This window comes from Pleurodeles waltl, chromosome 11 (assembly GCF_031143425.1).
Source record: "Pleurodeles waltl isolate 20211129_DDA chromosome 11, aPleWal1.hap1.20221129, whole genome shotgun sequence".
In the NCBI taxonomy this organism is placed as follows: Eukaryota; Metazoa; Chordata; class Amphibia; order Caudata; family Salamandridae; genus Pleurodeles; species Pleurodeles waltl.
The window spans coordinates 16,595,473-16,617,139 of record NC_090450.1 but is presented as its reverse complement, the minus strand read 5'-3'; positions in this window follow the sequence as shown (position 1 = coordinate 16,617,139).

The window sequence follows — 21,667 nt, the reverse complement described above, 5'->3', positions numbered from 1 at the left end:
ACGTTCCTGGAAGGCTGACCCAGGGGAAAAGGCGGCCTTGCTGAGACTGCCGTTTGAAGGTCGTAGCTTGTTTGGAGAGCAATTGCCATCCATGCTTTCCAAAGCATTTAAGGAACGGAAGCACGCCTTGCCTTATAAAGGGGGTTCTACTTCGAGTAAAGGGTGGAAGAAGCATTCCCGATCTTCTCCTAATAGGGATGCCAAATCTTTTTCATTTAGGAAACGGCGTTTTCAGCCGCGTTTTTCTCCTAAGAAGTCTGCTCCTGCGAACCGGGGTGGGTTCAAGAAGGAGTCCTGACAATCACTGTGGGCCTGGCATAGGGCCGGTTGGGGGAAGGCTGAGTCACTTTGTTTCAGCTTGGGAGGAGAGTGTCAACGATCGCTGGGTGCTAGACATTGTGGCCAATGGTTATGTCATCGATTTTGTGGTGGTACCTCCAGATTCAGGGGTACGTACCACCCCTCTGCCTTCAGGGGGGTCACGGAGAAGAGCATTATTGGACGGAGTACAGGACTTGCTGGTCAAGGGGGCCATTTCCCGCGTTCCTCTGGACGAACGGGGTCAGGGCACTTATTCGGTCTTGTTTCTTCTGCAGAAAGTTTCAGGGGGATTTCGACCGGTGCTCAATCTGAAGGAGGTGAATGCTTGGATCGGGACGGTGCATTTCCGCATGCTGTCTATTCAGACTATCTTTCCATTGGTCAGGCAAGGGGACTTTCTAGTGTCGCTGGATCTGCAGGATGCTTACCTGCATGTGCCTGTGGCGAGGTCTTCTCAGAGGTTCCTGAGGTTTGCTGTGGATCAGGAACACTATCAGTTTTGCGTTCGACCTTTCGGTCTAAAATCTTCTCCTTGAATTTTTACGAAGGTGCTGGCCCCCCTGGTGGCTTTGCTACATTCATAGGGGGTGTTTATTCATCCATATCTGGACGACATCTTGATTCATGCCCAGTCACGGGTCCTGTTGCAGAGGCAGGTGGCCCAAGTTCTGGGGGTCCTGCAAAACCACGGGTTTTTAATCAACTGGGAGAAATCAGATTTAGTTCCGTCCCAGGATCTGGTTTTTCTGGGGGCTCGGTTTCAGACTCTTCTAGGCTTGGTGACGGTGTCAGAAAAGAGGTTGGGTGTACTCCACTCCTTGGTAAAGAAGGTAGTATTACTGACTGCACCACAAGCTCTTCTATGGTTACGTCTGCAGGGTCATTTGGCGTCTGTGATATTTCTGGTTCCTTGGGCGCGTTTCCATCTCCTGTGCTTGATGACATGGTTCTTGAGAAGGTGGGCGCCAGAGTCCGGTTCTCTGAGGGACAGGGTTCCGGGGTCCGGATTGATTCGCAGGGAGTTGCAATGGTGGTTGGATGCAGATCATCTTCGGGTAGGGGTTTCTTTGTCACCTCTGAGACCCGTGGTGGTGACTACGGATGCCAGCCTCTCCGGTTGGGGTGCGTGGATGGGGTCGGCTCAGATTCAGGGGTTTCGGTCCCCTCGGGAGGCGAGTCGGTCGTCGAATTGGCACGAATTGAGAGCTGCCTTTCTGGCTCTGGTCCATTTCCTGGGGTCCCTGAGGGGGATGGCGGTTCTTATTCGGACGGACAACTTAGTGGCCAAGGCTTATGTCAACCGGCAAGGGGGTACCAGGTCAAGGGCTCTGTTCAGTCTAGCCAGGGAGATTTTTGTGTGGGCTCAGGAGTGGGTTCCTTCTCTCAGGGCTACGTACATTCGGGGGGTGGTCAATGTTTGGGCGGATCTACTGAGCAGGGTGATTCCTTCCTCTCAACTTTTCTCCCTCCGGAAGTCTCTGTTTCTGCATCTGGTTCGGCTTTGGGGGCTTCCAGTGCTGGATGTGTTTCCTTCCGCAGAAAATGCGAAGTTGGATCACTTCTGCTCCCGGTTTAGGTGTCCCCAGGCCTGGGAGGTGGACGGGATGTCATGTCCTTGGCCGAGGGGTCTTTTGTATTCGTTCCCACCGTTTCAACTACTCAGGTCTTTTCTGTTGCGGGTGAGGGATATGGGGTCCAGGGTTATCCTGATTGCGCCACTTTGGCCGCGGGCGAATTGGTTCCCGTTGTTGAGGCTGATGGCAGACGGGAGGATGTGGCCTCTGCCTCTTTGTCTGTCTCCCCTGGAGTTTCCCTGCCTCCCATTGGGGTCGTTGAGGAGGTTGCACTTGACGGCCTGGAAGTTGAACGACGGGGCTTGATGGGTCTGGGGGTAACTGTAGCTTTGAGTTCTACCTTACTAGCTTCCAGGCGGCGTTCCACTTTACTTTCCTATGGTAGACAGTGGAAGGTTTTTTCTTTTTGGTGTTTGAGTCATTAGTTGGATCCTACCTGCACGTCTATCTTTGAGGTGATGCAGTTCCTGCAGGACGGTGCACAATTGGGGTTGTCGGTAGCATCTCTACGGGTACAGTGGGCGGCTATTCAGGCATTCAGAGGGCCGTGGCGTAATCTTCAGGATGAAGGGCGCTTGATGCCTAGATTTTTTCAAGGTCTTATTAATTTGTTTCCTCGCCCGGTACGTTCTTTTCCTTCATGGGATCTTTCTTTGGTTTTGGATGTTTTGACTGATGCCCCCTTTGAACCATTGGGGGACTGTGATTTGCGCCATCTGTCCTTGAAGACGTTCTTTTTGGTAGCCATTACTTCGGCTCGTCGGTTAGGGGAATTGGGGGCCTTGGCCTGTTCCTTTCCTTTTTGTAAGGTTTTTCACGATCGGGTGGTTCCGGTTCCTTCCTTTATTTCGAAAGTCAATTCTTCGTTCCATTCTCGCCAGGAGGTCATCCTGCCTTCGTTTTGTCCAAATCCCTCCTCAAGGGAGGAGGTCTGTTTGCATTCGTTGGATGTACGCAGAGCTTTGTTGGAGTACCTGCGGGTGGTGGCTCCTTTTCGTATGGGGGATTCGCTTTTTGTTAATTTCGGTCCGGCACGTAAAGGTGAGAAACCTTCCACGGCTTCCTTGAGTCGGTGGGTGAGATCGTTGATTCTGTTGGCCTATTCCTTAAAAGGAGTGGTTCCTCCTCAAGGGATTCAGGGTCGGTCTACCAGGGGTATGGTGGCTACGGTGGCGGAGCTTCAGGGGACTTCCGTGGTGGAAATTTGCAGGGCCGCCACTTGAGCTTCTCCTTCGACGTTTGTGCGTCATAATAGGCTGTCGGACTTGGGTAGTTTGGAGTCGGTATTAGGTCACTGAGTCTTATCCTCTATGAGGTAATGGGGGTAGGGTTTTTGGTGATCTTGGTGCAGGATATTAATAAAGGTCTTGCCACTCGGTGTCCGTCTCCTGTGTTTTTCTTGCTATGTCTCATTGGTCTAAAAGGAAGGCGAGGGAGGGACGGGAGGTAATGCTTCCATTTTCTGGCGATAATGGCATTACTCCTAGTCCTACTCCCTCGCCTTCCTTTTCCGTTCCCTCCCGCCCTCCCGGTACGGACTGTCCGAGTTGCTGCTTGGGCTTGGTTTTTGTACAGGAGGAGATAAGGGTGGGGGGGGTTTAAAAGGGGAAGGAAGGGTCTAGGGGGAGGCGGGAGGCCTCATTGGTCTAAAAGGAAGGCGAGGGAGTAGGACTAGGAGTAATGCCATTATCGCCAGAAAATGGAAGCATTCTCAGTTCTATCAGTAATGTTAAATGTGGGAATGCACCAAAATCCATGGGTAGATGCGTGGGAACACCCATACTCCACCCATGGAATGCCTCCCTGCGGCAACAAGACGCAATGGAGTGATTGGTGAGGCGCTGCATTACTCTAGGTTTCTCAGTCACACAGGGCAACCAAGTTGGCCTTGCGTGGTTTGATAAATCTTACTCAGTAGGTGCGTCACCCTTGCATCCCATTGCGTGGTGCAAAGGAGACACAACTGCATGATGAATATGCAGCTGAATCTGTAGTATTTCTTCACAGACATGAACATCTTCACTGGATGAATGCTTGCGGTGCAATGCCCATGGGTAGATTGGTCTATGGTAAGGTGGTAGAGACAGCCTTTCAGGGATAGCCTGGTAGTGGTATGATCAACTCGTCCGTGGAGTTTTCCCTCTAAAGAGTTGATCATCCAGTGCATACACATGGGTGGAGCCAGATGATTTTCTACCCATGCCATATGAAAACCAAGTCCATCCCCATTTCCACTCATTATGCACTTATGCTAAAGGGACGACAGCGAAAACTGCCCACAGCAAGACTAGCCTTTTGGAGTTCTTCCTGTGATGCAGTTTTATGCACATAACACTGACTGGTCTTGGGAACTTTCTGCCCTGTAGAGGTGATTCCACCTAGTAAGCCAGGTTAATGAAAGGCAGAAGTGTGCTCTGTAAGAAAACGCACTGGTCGTCGATTCTTTCTGGCCTGCCCAGGCAGAGGGGGGTTTCTGTTGTGTGATCCCTCTCCAGAAGGATATTTACAGGGCCGAAATGTCAGTAGCAGGAATCGGGAGTTGCCTCAGGAGGCTGGAAGGGTGGGAGCTGGTTTTGCAGCGGCGGGGGACCGGTTTTGTTACTGAGAGCTGGTTATGCAGTGATACTACAATATCGGCCCCTAGTAACATCCCCCTCCCCGACTTTGGGGCTGGGGTTAAAAAACTACCAGAGCTGCTTTGGGTTCTTAGTCCGGACCTGGGTATTAACAAATAGTGTAAAAACTGGACCCCATCGTTTTTAGCAGAAGGTGAATTTTAAGTCATGTGGATGGTACAGTTGGAGTCTCTGTGGTATGCCAACTCTTCTATCCTACTGGTTTATCACAGGAAGTAAAAGAACTGCCACGCCTGCGATCTAGCGGACCACTTCCCACTAAGGTGACCTCAGACAGCCTTGCTTGAGCAAGCAATGCATTCACAATTGATTGTACTGTGGTTCCTTACTAGGACGACACGTGACATTGTAGTCCGGGCAGCAGTCATTTTCAACCATGCAGAATTCATCGCAAAAGCAGGTCCTGCGATAGTTGCAGCTGTCGTTGCGATTAGCACAACACATTGGAGGATTTCCTGCACAGTCCCCTGTAATGAAAGGGCATGGTAAAGTCTTAATAACTGGATTTAAAAGGATGTGACAAAGCAAGACGATGATGGTAATTAAGGTAATGATAATAAAACTAATATTAATACTTATACTATCATTACTACTACTAATAATAATATTAATAATAATGACTCTGGCAAATATTGTGAGCAGAAAAGAAACAAATGACAATAGCATGCTTCATAGTAATATTAATAATGATATTACTACTACTACCACTAATGAGTAAAATGGAGATAATGGTAATAATACTTCTACTACTACTGCTAATACTACTAGTAATAATAATAGAACTAAAACTATTATTACTATTAATAATAACACTACTACTACTAATAATAATAATATTACAAGTACTACTACTACTGATACCAATATTAAAAATAATAATGGTAATAATAATGATTATGACTATTGCAAATAATGCGAAAAGAAACAAATAATAGCATGCTTAATAGTAATATTACTAAAAATGTTATTACTACTACCACCACTCATGGTTAATATGGTGACAGTAATAATGCTTATACTAATACTTCTACTACCACTGCTGCTGCTACTAATAATAATAATACTAATAATAACAATGCTAATAAAAATACTAAAAATGCAAATACTATTACAACTATGTTTACTGTTACTACTAATTTTGATAATAGTTATCACAATAGTATTATTAAGTATAATAGTAATAAATGAAATACAACAAGAACAATGATAAAAATTACAGAATTAAAAACAAACGATACTAGTGGAATTTGTGTTCTCACACTTGCTGCTATCATTATCATATTATAACTATTAGCTTCACCACTGAAGTAAATAATAACAATATTTGTAATAGGTATGTATAATAAAGATGAATGTTCTAATAATAGTAACAAAAGCAATAACAAGGTCAAGCACAAAATATGTAAGCAAGTGTGTAAAAATAACCTAATGAGGCATTTCATATTTCTAAACAATCTTACAGTGAGAAGTATAGACGTCTTAATAAAACTTCACTATCAGAAGCTGCCTCATTTGAAAAGATCCAAACGTACTAACTTGCAACTTATTACAGATGTTGTAAGGGGTCCAAAAGTACAACTTCTAAGGCCTATGCTATCCTTGCATCATATGCTGTGATAAATGCTAGAAGAATTGCTTTGAAATTGGCTTGTACAGTCAAATATTTGCAGTGTGTAGACACATTTTAGAATTTTGGGAAGATATTAAAGCAATGAACTCCTTGGTGACAGGTCTCTCGGTTAAGCTAAAGGTTGACATCATCACCTTAAATACTCCTAAACCCCAATCATTAAAAAATCTGTGTTTAGATCTTGAATTTGAGAATGATTGTCAAGAGAATCAGTTGAAACATGGAAATTGACAATGGAATCAAAGACAGAGGAATGGAGAAACAATTTCTCTCTACTTGTCTATTTTAAAAGCCTGATATTTTGCAACCAAAATAGTGCTTGTTTTTTATAGTATCTGCAAGATTGAGCTAACGATGAATCTGTCAAATAATTAATGTTTATATATAGTGATGCCACGTGTTTCTGATAAAAATATGTCCGCTGTACTTCTAACTAATTGTATTTTTGTATTTACTTTTATTTTCTCTATCTAGTAGTGCAAATTTAATTAAGGTACATATTTCTAAGTCTATTTAGGTTAAAATATAAGTTAATTTAAGTATTGCAATAATATTAGATGTGATAGGTATTTTTTAAATTTATTTTGAACTCTTGTTATATCATTTACTTGATGAAGTGAAGAATCATTTAAAATAACTTAAATGTTGACTCCAGAGATGTTGATCTAATTTTAGGATTTTAATTGAGGCTCGCTTGGGCCTACAGCTGTAGAGGATTTAGCTCTTTTGTTCATAAGATACATTTTGTTATTTGTGATCTTCAAAACCTGGTTTGTGTAAGTTAGAAGAGTAACCTTCTCAGCACTGCTAGACCTGTGCAATTTGTTGATGTATGTATGCTATTTGTTAAAAGGTATGTGAAACCTCCACCTTTACAATCTCTGATGTTGTTCTCATCACCACATTTGACGCTAAATCACAACATGTCGGATATCCCTGACGTTGACTCCCACAGACACCATTGGCTGGCACTTCCCTGGTCATCGCCAAGCTGTGCATCCTACGTCACTGGTGTAAACCCACAACACTTCTGGGTCAAGAATGCTGATAGAACTGCACAGGATTGAACTTCATGAGTGTGCTGTGTATGCACTTAACGACCAACTGGAAGCTCATGTGAGGGTCTGGGGTGAATTTGTTCTATGCTTTGGTAGGCCTCCCACCAATTACTGCGGTGGCTACTCTTCTGCCCCACTCTCCTCTTTGTCCTCCTAAGGTTGGCATAGGTTGTGGTTCAGATCTTGGCATGCCATGCTCTGACCTCTCCACATGGTCTACCGTGGGTACACCTTGAATTCTTATTCGACAGGACTGCACAGGGGTTGTAGCGGGTGGATTCCATATTGCCCCCATGGACCGTTTGTGGAAAGCGACCTATGTCCTTTACCTTTGTCTGCTTCCAGGTTGGGACACTTGTGCGGATGTTGAGTGGGAGGTGTTCTTATACACTGTTGCTCCCCGCTGCTCTCTGGCTTCTTGCGGGTGCTGTGCTTTCCTTCAGGTGGGTGGTTGTACAGCGGGTATGCCTGACGGTCACTGTGGACGGTACTGTGGGACTCACCTGTGCTCCCCAGGCTCCGTTCAGCTGGCTTCGGCTCGGTTCTCAATGGCTCACAGTTGTGAGAATGCCTGATTGCCCACGGTGGTTTGCAGCTAGGCTCTGGGTTGTTGGCTCCACTGCCCAGTTGTTATGTTCTCTTTCGTTGCTGTTCTGTTGGTGGTTGAAGGTCTGTCATGCTTCGACCACCATGTACTTTTATTCTCTCCTCTTCCCTCCCAGCCCTTACCTTCCCTTTTCCCCTTCTTTGCTATTTAGCTTGTATTTTGGGGGTGGCGTGGGGATGCAGGGTAGGTTTACACTTGCTTTGCTGTGCCTTCTGTGTCGGCCCTTATGCCATGTCTTCTGTGTATATTCTTCCTCAGCTGCCTTCCACCTGTGATGGTTACTGTTTCTATCTACTATTAAAATGGATAACTAAATGTTGCAAAAAAAAAGATACGTGAACATCGGAGGCAGGCTTAAGTGAGGCGGTGCCGTGGCCTACTACATTCCAGAATTATTTGGTGTCTTTAAACCAGACGGCTAAAAAGACTCCTGGCCTCAGCATTTCTTGACACCTTTTCCGTAAATCTTTTATTTTCATTTTGTATTGCTTTGTCTCCTCCTTTATCAATTTGTCACGGTTCTTGAAAGGTGTACTTTTCATGTTTCCAGTGCAGTCTTTCAAAGCTTCCATTAATTTCTCATTTGTATGCCGATGTAAGTCACCTCTGACTTGGACATTTGAAAGGATTAAATTGAATACTGAGCTCAAGAGTTGCCCCAATCCTTACACCAGTCTGAAGCAGGATCAGGCTGTGAATCCTCTAAGTAGAACCATGAAGTGATAAGTTCCTGACACTTTAATGAGCGAACTTTTGAACTGAAGGCACTGTCCCCACTTGTTTTTGGTCATTGTTCAATTTATTGATCTTTTGCCAATATTGGTGGTTCAATGTTACAGGAATTAGTTGGAGGTTCTGACCACTCTTTTTTTCCAGTGATTTTGAGTTCTTTACGTAAAGAAAACTGTGAAAAATGAAGATGAGAATAGTCACTTATGCTCTTTCAGCTGACAGTAACAAAGGTCAGTTGCGCTGGTGGATTAGGTCTGACCATTCATAGTGACATCCAGCGGATCAACTCACAGTTTAGGCATTTGACCTGATGTTGAATGCCTCTTTGTAGTCTATTCTGGTATTAGTGGGGCACCCGCATTAATAAATGTATCCTGAAGATAGTTAAAAGGACAGTAGATCCCATGAGGAAAAAACCCATTATCTTTAAAATCCCCAATGATGAGATAGGGATTTGAAGTGCGTTCCTCCAAGATATCTTGAAGCGTGCGTAGAACTGTGGAGAGCTTTGTACTTGTATACCACTGGAGGAAAAAAAATGTTCACAGCTAATTTTGATAATTATGTCTGATTAGAACTCCTAAGAGTTCTGTGTTTAATTTGATTTTTTTATGCTGACACTTCGTATGTGTGATAATTCATAAATTTAAGTGGATTACTCTTCCACGATTCTTGCGTACAGATAATTTTGTGATTGGATATAAGTTTTTTGAGGATATTATGAGTAGATTTAATATGAGGATCGACCCCGGCGATGTTTAAGGAGCCTCTAGTCAGAAGGTTCTCCATCTCACTGATAAGAGAATTAAGGTTAGGAATACTGATGCGTAGATACATCGGCCAGGTTTGTAAAACTAATCTCTCGGTTGTTCTCCAAGTTTTTATTTATATTGATATATAGGTTATCAAAACAAGATTAATTTTGGGTCTTAGGTGGCAAAGTACCTTTTATAGAGTAGTGAAATTGAAAAGTGTTTTGTTGAAATTCTGTTTTCCTTAGTGTTTGTTGGTATTCTGTGCCCATTATTAGGGACGAGCGTGCAAGCCCTCTGGCCTGTTGTAATCTCTTTGTGGGCTTTTAACCACTCCCACTCTTGCTATTTTTTCCTTGTTGTGCTTGTCCTAAATGCTTCATTTTTATTGCTGTATTTTGTGAAAAATGCCCCTCTTTTGAGTTCCCTCCCCATGCTATTTAACTAAGTGAACATTTCTGTTGCCCATCAAACTACTCACTCTTACACCTGTTACAGCGTGTAATGGTCCCTCCTCCGGTTTCAGTTTGCCTCTCATCACAGCTGTGATCCTTTCTAGACATTCACGCAGGGAGCCAATAACTCTCCCGCTCACGCTCATGGTGGCTGTGGCACTTTGAATAGGCTCGCTTCTGTCAACAGTTTTACTTTTCATTTCCAATTTGTGTAGCAAGAAAAGTCCAGTTAGAAATTTACAACGCTAATATCCCTAACTTGAGCAAATGCGAGACCCATTGCAAATGCTTGTTTTTAAGAACAGTACCCGAGTAGTCAGATCTGCCTTCCTTTACCTGATACTTGAAATATTTGCTTCCAAAACCCAGGTGATTTCAGGTGTCACAGCGGAGAAATTTCATCAGAGGACAAATTTTGCATTCAGAAAGTCACCAGACCTTATGTGATTGGTTTCTTGGAATTGGGACAATAATTTCAAAATATTCTGTCGATTTATCGGCTCATGGTGTCCCTCTGAAATATGGTCTGGGACGAGAATCTAAGATGTAGTTTTCTCCACTGTTTATTATTGGGTATGAAACTGTCAAATGGGCAGGAGAATTATTTGTAGATGTTTTTGTTGAAGAAATATTTGCCGGATCACCCGTTGGATCCATTGATCTCCCGATGTTAAAGTTACCCCAGATATGTGGAGCTGTGCCTTTTCACTAATTTCTGTTTTGTTCAATGTAATTTTCTGTTTTCTAGCTCTTACATTTAGTATGAACTAGGAGCTACAGGAAAAGGTCCCCAAAATGATCTAATTAACTCCGCCTCCTCCAAACATCTATGACTCGCCTCTGCTTTCCTATAATTTTTATTTGGGGAGGCAAATTTAAAACAAGTTCTACACTAGAGTGTTAATATGGTAGTCAACTGTCTGAGAGTAAAAAAAACAAGCATTTGCAATGCAACGGATCTCGCGTTTGCTCGAGTTAGAGCTTTTCGGGTTTTAAACTCCTAACTGGACTTTTGTTCCCCCAGAAAACTGAAAAGTAAAACAATTTCAGGTAAGCGAGCCCACGGCCACCATGATGCGTGACTGAGAGACACAAAAGGAAACAGGAGTTCCCTTGCAGTGAAACGTATTGGCAATAGTGCAATTATCCATGTAATTGGCAAGAGTGCAATTATCCATGTAATGAGCAAAAGTGCAAATATCCATGTAACAGGGTCGATGTCATGCAAAGTGCTCGACTTCTGCCCAGCGAGATCACGCTGCCTATGAATAAAAGAGAAAAAGTAGTCCAGAAACCGGATGGAAAACATCGAGCCTCGTATGTTTTCAGTAGTTGGCCGGTGCGCTCAAGGCAGGCTAAACACTGGAAAAAGGCATGATGTATGCATGCCTTTCACTAATGAAATGAAGCAAATTTTAAAAGGCAAGGCCACAAACCAACCAAACTCATGGGTGTGGTTAAAAGCCCATATAGAGACTACACCAGGGACAGAGCGCTTTGTGTTTGACCCTAATAAAACAGGAAATGATGCCAACCCTCTTCAGGAATGTTTTAGGACGTGAGTTTGAGGTTCAGGTGGGTTGGGGACACCCCCAGGATATTTTTTAATGGACGATTCATTTTAGAGAGCGTTTGTCCTAACTCATAAAATGCACAACAGTTCATTAGAGGAACTGGTTATATTCCAATGCTCAGGCATGGGTCAGAGGTGCTTTATTTCTGCAAAGCATGAAGCTGTGCGCGCGCTTGATAGAGGTGATGGGGGGAGCAGAGGTGATGCTGGCGGAGTAGAGGTGGGGGTGCAGGGCGGATGACCCTCGACCTCCCCGGGCAGTCCTACCTGCCAGCACAGGCCGGCCGGGGTCACGGACTCCGGGCCTGCAGAAGGCATGGAAACGGTCCCGCGGCCCTTATCTCGCATCACTATCTCGCTCTGTGCGGCTCTGTTTCCAAGCAATCCTTTGCAAGGCCATACCCAAGCCAAGCAGGGATCTCCAAGCGCCCCAAACTGTGACCCTGTGATGCGGTACCCCGATAACAGGCGCAAAGAGGCCTCGGGCACCTCGGTGCCTGGGCAGAGTGGTCTCTGGACCAGGGCAGCCCTTCAGGGGCCCCTGATAGCCAACACTGCTCTGCAGAGAGCCTTGCTTGTCCTGATCACCTTGAATACTTCTTCAACAGATTGGTTTGAATAGCTTTTTCCTTTCTTTAATTTTTGATATAGGAGATGTGTGAGAGGGTCTTACAGACATGTTGCAGATAAATACTGTCTTCATTTTGCAATCACTATTCATAAAAGAGTTTATTTTTAAATCATAACTGGATTTAACATATTAGAAATGGGGGGGGGGTCACAGAGATTATTTGCAGTAATATTAGTGGGCTGCTGCTGTGTTACAATATTGAAAAGACACCACTATTCCTGAATTTTAGATATAAACACGTTGAGAAGGGTATATGCTAAAATGATTATAAACGGGAAAAAAGACACTTTTCACGACTCTGCGCCTCTCCGTATCGTTTTTGCACTCGGGTTCTTTGTGTTCTGTCTGTCCCTTGCAGACAGACAGACACAGGTGTAGTCTCACAGCAGCACAAGCAATGGAAAGAAGACAAGGGTTGTCCAGGGGTGTAACAAAGGCAACCACGTAAAGGGATTAAATGGTGCTATGGGAGATACCATGTCAAATTAATTGTCTATGGCGGATCAGCGATTCTAGGTAACAACTGTCCGCAATTTATTTAAGTTGCTTTTATTGGCTATGTTTTTAAATTTAGTCACAGTCATTGATTAGACGCCCCGTGTTTGATTTTCCATCACGGTGAAGGATCTCAGGCGCTATAATCACTTCTAGGCGTTGTAATTGATTATTGGCTCAATACGTGTCTCTCTCTGTTGCAGTAAATGGTAGAGGTTGCCGATTCTAGGTTCTAAAGAACATTTTTGCTGCTATCACTGATCAATCCTATTAATTTGTTTTTATTTGTTTTCTCTTACGTGACTTTAAAACAATGAATACAATCTTTCCGTAATTACAGCCTATTCGATTAGTTGCGGGGCTTAACATGCTAGTCTAGCTGCTAGCCAGCGTGTAAGTAACATACATGTGCACATTTAGAAGTTTAACATTACTGCTAGAGCAAATAAACTGAAAAGGCTTTTCTTCAAAGGCATCTCTTACCTGCGGCTTGTCCAATGGCGCTGGCCAGCAGCAGGGCGATGGCCAGCAGGGTGTGACCCCCCATGTCCAGGTCCCTTCAATGGGAGGATGGGGGAGTCAGTCCAGCGGGCTCAGGGGTTAGTCCAGCAGGCTCAGGAGTCAGTCCAGCAGGCCCAGGGGTCAGTCCAGCGGGCTCAGGAGTCAGTCCAGCGGGCTCAGTCCAGCAGGCTCAGGAGTCAGTCCAGCGGGCTCAGGAGTCAGTCCAGCGGGCCCAGGGGTCAGCTCATCGTGATGCAGGTACCAGCGCGCGTCCTCCTGCAGCAGTGATGGGAGGCCGGTGAACTGGGCGTCTCTTCTGTTACAAAAGACCTGCTATGATTGCACCACTGCAAGCAAGGTGTGGCGCATGGATCCCAGTGCAGCTGGTCTGGGCCCCTCTTCCCGGTTACAGCTGCAAACAATAGCTCAGGTTGCACAGACTACCACACACGCACACACAGGTTGGGCCCTCTCCTCAGGTGCCGGGCAGGAATGTGCCTCTGAGAGCATCTGCTGCTAATTATGTTATCAGATGTGTTCCCTTCTTCTCTGCAGCGCATAGACAACAGAAACAGTGTCCAAGGCTTGAGGGCGAGCAGCTATCTGATGATAGGTGTGAGGATGCACCTTACAAGGGAAAGGGGCACCCCTTGACCGCATCGCATGTCAGTGTGGTGGTGCTAGGACAAAACTGCATCCCCTGCCAACCTGGATTTAGGGCTAAACCAACACAACACTACAGGCCTCTGAGGAGTCAGGGCAAGCACAAAACTCAAGTGTAGGTTAGATCGGAGTAGGGGCCACCACAGGACCACATCCCGTGGCGCTGTGGTGGTGGCACCAGCACAGGACTGCATTCCCTGCCAATCTGAAATTGAGGCTAGTAGCCCAGCACAACACTACCGGCCCCCGAGGAGTCAGGGCAAGCACAAAACTCAAGTGTAGGTCAGAACAGAGTAGGGGCCACCCCAGGACCACATCCTGTGGCGCTGTGGTGGTGGCACCAACACAAGACTGCATTCCCTGCCAATATGGAATTGAGGCTATTAACCCAACACAACACTACCGGCCCCTGAGGAGTCAGGGCAAGCGCAAAAGTCAAGTGTAGGTCAGACAGAGTAGGGGCCACCCCAGGACCACATCCCGCAGCGCTGTGGTGGTGGCACCAGCACAAGACTGCACTACCTGCCAATCTGGAATTGAGGCTAGCCCAACACAACCGGCCCCTGAGGAGTCAGGGCAAGGGCAAAACTCAAGTGTAGGTCGGAACAGAGTAGGGGCCACCCCAGGAGCACATCCTGTGGCGCTGTGGTGGTGGCACCAGCACAAGACTGCATTACCTGCCAATCTGGAATTGAGGCTAGCCCAACACAACACTACAGGCCCATGAGGAGTCAGAGCAAGCACAAAACTCAAGTTCACGCCAGAATAGACATGGGGATACAACAGGACCACTTCGCGTGGAGCTGTGGTGGTGGCAGCGATAGCACAAGACTACATCCCTTGCCAATGTGGAATTGAGGCTAGCCCAATACTACAGACCCCTGAGGAGTCAGGGCAAGTGCAAAACCCAAGTGCATGTCAGAATGGAGTAGGGAGCCACACCAGCAACCACATTGGGTGGCACTGTGGTGATGGCACCAGCACAAGACTGCATGGCGAGTAAGTGTGGAATGAGGGTAGACAATGACCGCAATGCGGCATGTCAGTGTGGAGTTAGGGCTAGGATAATGCTGCGTTGCATGTTAGAGTGGAGTCAGTTTTAGCACAAGACCACATTGCCCACATGCTAATGTGGATGCGGTGCTGGCTTAAGACTGCTTAGATGTCACTGTGCATCTAGATCTGTCAGAAAACAGAATCATGTCAGTGTGGAAGTGATGCTAGCCCAGGAGTGCGCTCCATGTCATTGTGGAGCTAGTGGTTCAAGCACTTGGCACCGCATGTCATTGACTTGTGTGGGCTCCTGCACTGCTTACATCCGCTTGGATTCCCGGCTGGCTCAAAACCACATTAAATAAGAACAGGTAGTTATACTTAGCCAACCCCACATCATGTTAGTTTGCATTTGGGGTTACCCAAGATTGCACAGTATATAGTGGCAGAGTTGGGACTAATGCAATACCTCCTCACAGATTGGTGTGGGTCAATGCTGGGCCTGATTTAGAACTCGGTGGACAGGTTACTCTGTCACAACAATGATGGATATTCAGTCCACCGAAAGCTAAACCCCATAGGAGAGAATGGGATTTAGATTTTGGTGGACAGGATATGTCACCGTTGCGACAGAGTAACCTGTCCGCTGAGTTCTAAATCAGACCCTATTTCCTATGTTAGTTTGGTCTCAGGACTAGCACAAGACCACATCTCCTATCACGTGGATTTTGAGTTATTTCAAGATCACAATGCACTTCCGTGCAGAGTCAAGGTTGGCTCGAGCTCACATCACGTGCCCATGTAGAGTTGGCTTCCAGGATCATGCTATATATCAATGAGGAGCCATTTTATACCATGATTATATCATAGGTCAACTTGGAGTGGGGAGATTTCTTTAAGATCTTAACCCAATGGTAGTGAAGAGTGAGGTCTAGTCCAGGCCCTCTCTGCATGTGTGTGAGGAATCACATACGGCCCAAGACAGCATCGCATGTGAGTGGTCAGTCGAGCCTAGCCCAAGAACTTACTGCATATCAGTGTGATGTGAGGGCTGAGCCAAATATGCATGACACACCCATGTGCAACCTCAGATAATGGTACACAAATTAGTCTATCCCAAATGACGTATGCACATCTGTGCGGAGCCGGGGCTCATTCACAACCAAATCACATGGTAGTGTGGGTGATGGATAATCCTAGATATCATTTAATACCAACTGAAAAGTGTCCCTTACTATTACCTGTGCCTACTTCCCACCTCAACCCACTGATGACCACAGCGACTCATGGAGGACCATTATCATATCCTTGTAAAGAGACTAGGGGGGTTATTACAACTTTGGAGGAGGTGTTAATCCGTCCCAAAAGTGACGGTAAATTGAGGGATATACCACCAGCCATATTACGAGTTCCATAGGATATAATGGACTCGTAATACGGCTGGTGGTAAATCCGTCACTTTACCGTCACTTTTGGGACAGATTAACACCTCCTCCAAAGTTGTAATAACCCTCTAAGTCTTTCTGTTTGTGGGCGGGGCTGTCTTTAGCAAGGTGGTGGTGCTATGTGATGTGTAGAGAAGAGATGGTGGAACCCTTGAAACTACAGACCGTCTGTGCCCTGATATTTGGGTTGCGCTCTTACATTTCCATAGTGTGGGCACATCCCCTTGCCCACATGGAGGGTGATGATTAGATACAAGTTTGTTGGAAATGCTTGCATACAGCAATTACAGCAACACAAAAACTATTGCTTGTTTGTGTATATATATATATATATATATATACATATATATATATATATATATACACATATATTCATATTTAAACGTGTGTGTGTGTGCATAAATATAGTCAGTAAAAAAATAAAGGTTAGAGTGACGTTATAGTTAAGTGAAACTTTCAGTGCCAACATAATGTTTAAAAAAAAAAAAAAAAAAGGAATTCACCAGTAATAGTTAGCACAGCTAACTATAACTTGCACCCTGCCTTGCACTGCTTATGGCCTCACATATTACATCACTCATGACATGCTCTATGACATTACTCATGCCACATTGATGACATCACTGGTAAGGGGCACATTTTGAAGAAATACTTCTTTGAATTGAAAAACATGACAAAAACGAGGAATATTCCTTTATGAGCAGGCAGGAGCGTAGAGAACGGAAGAAGGAATCCACCATTTTTGACGGATTTCGTCTAACCCGTGGGCCTTTCACGGCAGGTGGGTTGTGGGAACCTCTTGCAGAGTGCTGTGGTTAGTACACTAATCTGTTAATGCGCACTTCGGCAGACTCTGGCCTTTGTGTTACTCAGGGCCGGGGTAGCTTCATGTCTGATCTCACATGCGTCTGCAGTGATGATCGAACAATTTTTAAAGTGGGGGTGCTGGTCAATAACGTTACCTCACTAAGGCCATGGTGGATATTTGACAGTGGTTTAACAAAAAAAAAAAAAAAAAAAAAATACTGACATAAGAAAAGACTGTGAAGGGCTCTTTTTTGCTCATTCTCCATCTAAACTCTCAAGTTGTATAGGGGTGCCGCACCACTTCCAGCACCCCTACTTCCAGCACCACTGTGCGTGTGTTCTCCTGCTGTGACGCAAGTTGTCTTCTACGTCCTCCCACATGTCACGGAAGCCTTGCAAGGGGAAGCAGAACACCCTTGTATGGAACCTGCATTTCTTCTTGTGCCAAGTGTCCTATGCCTTTCTGTATACAAAACAAAAAAAGCTAAAAAAAGAAGTGTGAGAATAGAGCAGCTCAGTCGTGAATCAATTTCTGAACACAAAACCGCCCATCACAGGTCCCAACATACCCTTCCGAATGTCTCTCATGATCTTCACTTTCCTTGTGTGCAAGGACACATGCCTACAATGTGAGATAGCTGCAACAGTTCATCTCTGTTACTGGATTAGTGGTAGTACTCCCGCATTCTGAGTCCCTCACATTGAAAGTGGCATAACATGGTAATACCGCCCGCTTTATCCCATCCTGGGCTGCAAAGATGGCAACTTTGCATATCTGTGATTTCTACCTAATTTCTTAGTGGGGGATGGTGTGCAATATCTGAAAAAAAACATATAGGGCCTGATTTAGAGATTGGTGGATGGAGTTACTCCATCACAAATGTGACGGATATTCCGCCCGCCATACTTCTATTCCATTATATCCTATAAAAATTGTAAAACGGTGGACGGGATATCTATCACATTTGTGACAGAGTAACTTGTCTGCCAAACTCTAAATCGGGTCCATAATACCAATTTGGTGTAAATAAAAAAAAAAAAACACAGTTTGCGAGTTTATCTGCATTACCAGTCCTTCTGAACAAAGTCAATACACTGGGAGCCCACTTTTGGCGATGGTGGAGGACCCTGGTATGGGGCTTTTGTGTTGCTTTCATAAATCCTGTACAATTATGTTTGAAAGTTAAAGTGGTACCACTTTTGCAATTCAGCAGAAAGCAGTAGTTCTACAGAGGTGCTGCACTGGTGCAGTAAAAATTCTTGAACTGGGAGACAGTGAACCTTAAATTTGTATTAGAAAGTAGCCCTACAGTAATGCAAAGTACTGCTTTGAGTTACTTTGCATCAAGGGGGCGGTCTATGGGTGTTAGATGGGCATTCCCATGCAACCACCAATGGGTTTTGAGGCAAAGCTCTATCTACTAAAAAAGTTAAACTAGGCTTTGTGTCAAAATGTGGCCTTCTCCTAGCAGGTGTAATGTTTTATAAATGCTCTCAGCCTTAGATTTAGTAACTCTGTGTTGTGTTTGTGTCACTTTTGCCTGAGCAAAGTGTTGTGATGGTATTTAGTTTCCAAAACAAATCAGGATTTGGGTTGAAAAGCTGACCAAATTAATGCAAAGTAGTCCTACTGTGTATCAAGGGGGCGTTTCACGGGTGGTACACAACCGTTCTCACCTAACTACCAATGGGCTTTGACACAAATTCCTATTTGCTAAGATTGGTAGATAGGGATTTGAACTTTCACACCAAAACTTTACATCTCCTCCAGACAGCCATAATAGAAGATAAATGATTTAATTTAAAAATACTTTCGAAATTGTGCATGTGTGCTGCAGACATACAAAGTGGGAATATGATTACATTATAGACATTGTACTGGAAGGCTCCCCTTCTGGTAAAAAACCTAGGTTTGCCAGAACACTTCCACATCCGCCCTATGGTGCAAGAGTGTGTGCGTTGGTGCATGGCTGCCTACAGTGTGGAAATCAGCCCCATATCATAGTAGACAGAGTGATATTTTTCACTTTCCCTTAAACACACTGAAGACCTGCACTAGTTCTTAGTAAATGCACCAAAAAAATTGAGAAAGCGAAGGAGCCTTCTTTAGTGACATAAACAGTTATTTTATAACAGCATCAACAATTAGTGCAGTTCGAACATATAATACTCAGGGAACCAGATAAGATACTCCCTGGAGAATACCATGTTCTTACACTTTCACTTTTGAGTACTTGGTCCTGTGTAAAAACTATTTACCCTCGTCGGTAATTAGAGAAGGGAAAGACGAGAGAGATCTATTTGTTACCACCTCAGTTACAATGCATAGATTTATAAAAAACAAATTGTGTAAATCGAACACTTTTTTTTATCAATAACATATCTTTTGCAAGCTTTTCCGACTTGCACCATGTCAGACATTTAGCACTAATGTAGAAGAGCTGTCAAACTGCTTACTGTCAAGAACATCACTAGTGGGGCACTTAATCGCCAAAAACTGAACTTGCTAAGAGTTTAATGAAAGCAGTTTTGTGGCACCGTTAAATTATCACACACACCAGCTGTGGATTCTAGTGCTTAATTTATAAAATGGATAACTGAATGACAGAGCCCAATATTTTGCTTTCACATTATAATGTGTAATTTTGCATAATTGTGCCTAAATTTCATGTAATTAAGCAAAAGCAAATTACACAAATTGTGCACACCTGTACTACAAAGATACCCTTGTAAATGTCCAGCAAAATGAACATTACAGTATTTAGCAGTGTGCTTAATTTTAGCCTGTGGTTGCAGGTGGGCCTAATTTGCACCCATATTGGGGACCAACACCTATGTTCCCTTATCAGACTTTGACCCAGAGCAATAGAGCGACAAAGCAAAGGTAAAATAAACATGTACAAGTGAGATAAAGGGACAGAGAGTGTCTGACGAGGACGAAATAGACGGGGTGGCTTGGTGTTCAGCATCCCTGACGTTTGATCGCACCAGACATAGGTTCTCTGAGAAAAACTCCACCCCCCAATTTCATTTGACAAATTAAGCAGTGCTGTAGTTCCATCTCTCATAATGGCTGAAGCGTTGATTCTACATCTAGGGACTAACATTTCCTCAAGCGTTTCGGATGACAATAAGAGAGCAGAAAGAGTTAATCAATTTTAATTTCAGGATAAGAATGCACTGGTTTCTAACATTAATCAATAGGTAGATGTCTGCCATCTGGTCGCCCCGCATATGCCTATCATTACTCAACCACTTCAGGTTCAACAACCTGGCTTCATCCCACTGGAGTGACAAGTTATTGAGAAGAAAAATCCTATGATGGATCAAAGGACAAGTGGACAACATTGGCTAGGAGTGCAACTCTACCACATTTCTGCTGTTTCAGTGTCATATAGTTCAGAACATTTTTCAATATTCCTCTTTTTAAACTGGGAGAGCATCAGCCAATCCTCCCCAACAAGGCTGGCATCCAAATGTCATTGGCGAGAAGAAACCTGGGTCCTTGAGTTTGCTTTTGAAGGACACCATCTGAAGCTTGGACTTGAAATTGCTCATTAGGAGCTCCACTGGTACCTGAGATCCCAGTACTTAAGATGTATCTGTTCAATTTAGGCTTCTGCGTGTCTTGGGTTCATAGCGACAAAAACCATAGCTTGAGCTTCACATCATTACTCCACTAGCCACAATTGTATTTTATACCCTTATTGCTCCTTAAACCCAAGGATCACATTGTTAGGGAATTGGAAATCTATATTTCATTTCAGGATTAAAAACACACATCATTCAGCTGCATAGTGTTATGTCAAAGTGTTCAGTCGCTAAAAGTTTACCAGTCCTTTGTAATGCAGAATAAGATAGGCATGACCAGAATATACTAATTTTACAAGAACATAGAAACAGTTAATATTTCTTATTCTCACTTATTTCCTTGCACTTAGTCCTTTTTATTGGGTATATTTGTAAATAATGTTATGCATTTTACTATATCCTTTTATGATTTTTAAGCATTATTTTTACAACGTTATCTTGTAAGAAAGCAAAATATCTAAACAAGTCGGGAATTATTTTACATTAATATCTTGTAAGAAAACAAAATATTGCAACAAATAAAGAAATGATGAGATGAAACTGCAACATTTAAGACAAAATTAAGAACTTTAATTATTTCTTAGTATTTTTGAAAATTTAATATGTAATGTTCTCTAATTCCAGAATAATGCACATTTTCCTTTTATCTGCATTAGGCCTACTGTCTACCCAATGCTACACATTTTTCTAACATAAAATGAATTACTATGAAATTAAATATTGAATCTTAACCATTTAGCTAACATTTCATCTCACGCTCACAGTTGGCAAATTTGCAAATTGTAGTATTGTGGGTGAACCCGGACCAACATTGACCGTTAATATCCAGCTCATAGACGGACGTCATATGAAGTCTTCTGAAGATCAATTAACACTTCTCTGGTTCTTTAATGCACTATTAGGTTTTCAAAAGAGAAATGTTGGGGCATCAAGTATTATGATAAGGGTGGGCTGCTTGGAAAGAATTATAAATAGCTTGTCAAGCAGGGGTGGAAGGGGATTTATCAGGAGTCGGACTGATGGAGGCGGTCTGCTGGCACTCTACAGTCTAATACCTCCAAGGTGTCTGAGGCCTGTGGTCAATGACACTTGGGCATTTAAATGAAACCTGTGTCCTCTCCGGTGCTTATTTTGAGCCGGTGGATGTGATTGGGGTCCATTGGCTCTCATTTGTGGGCGCTGTCACTTATTTTGTCTCATCAA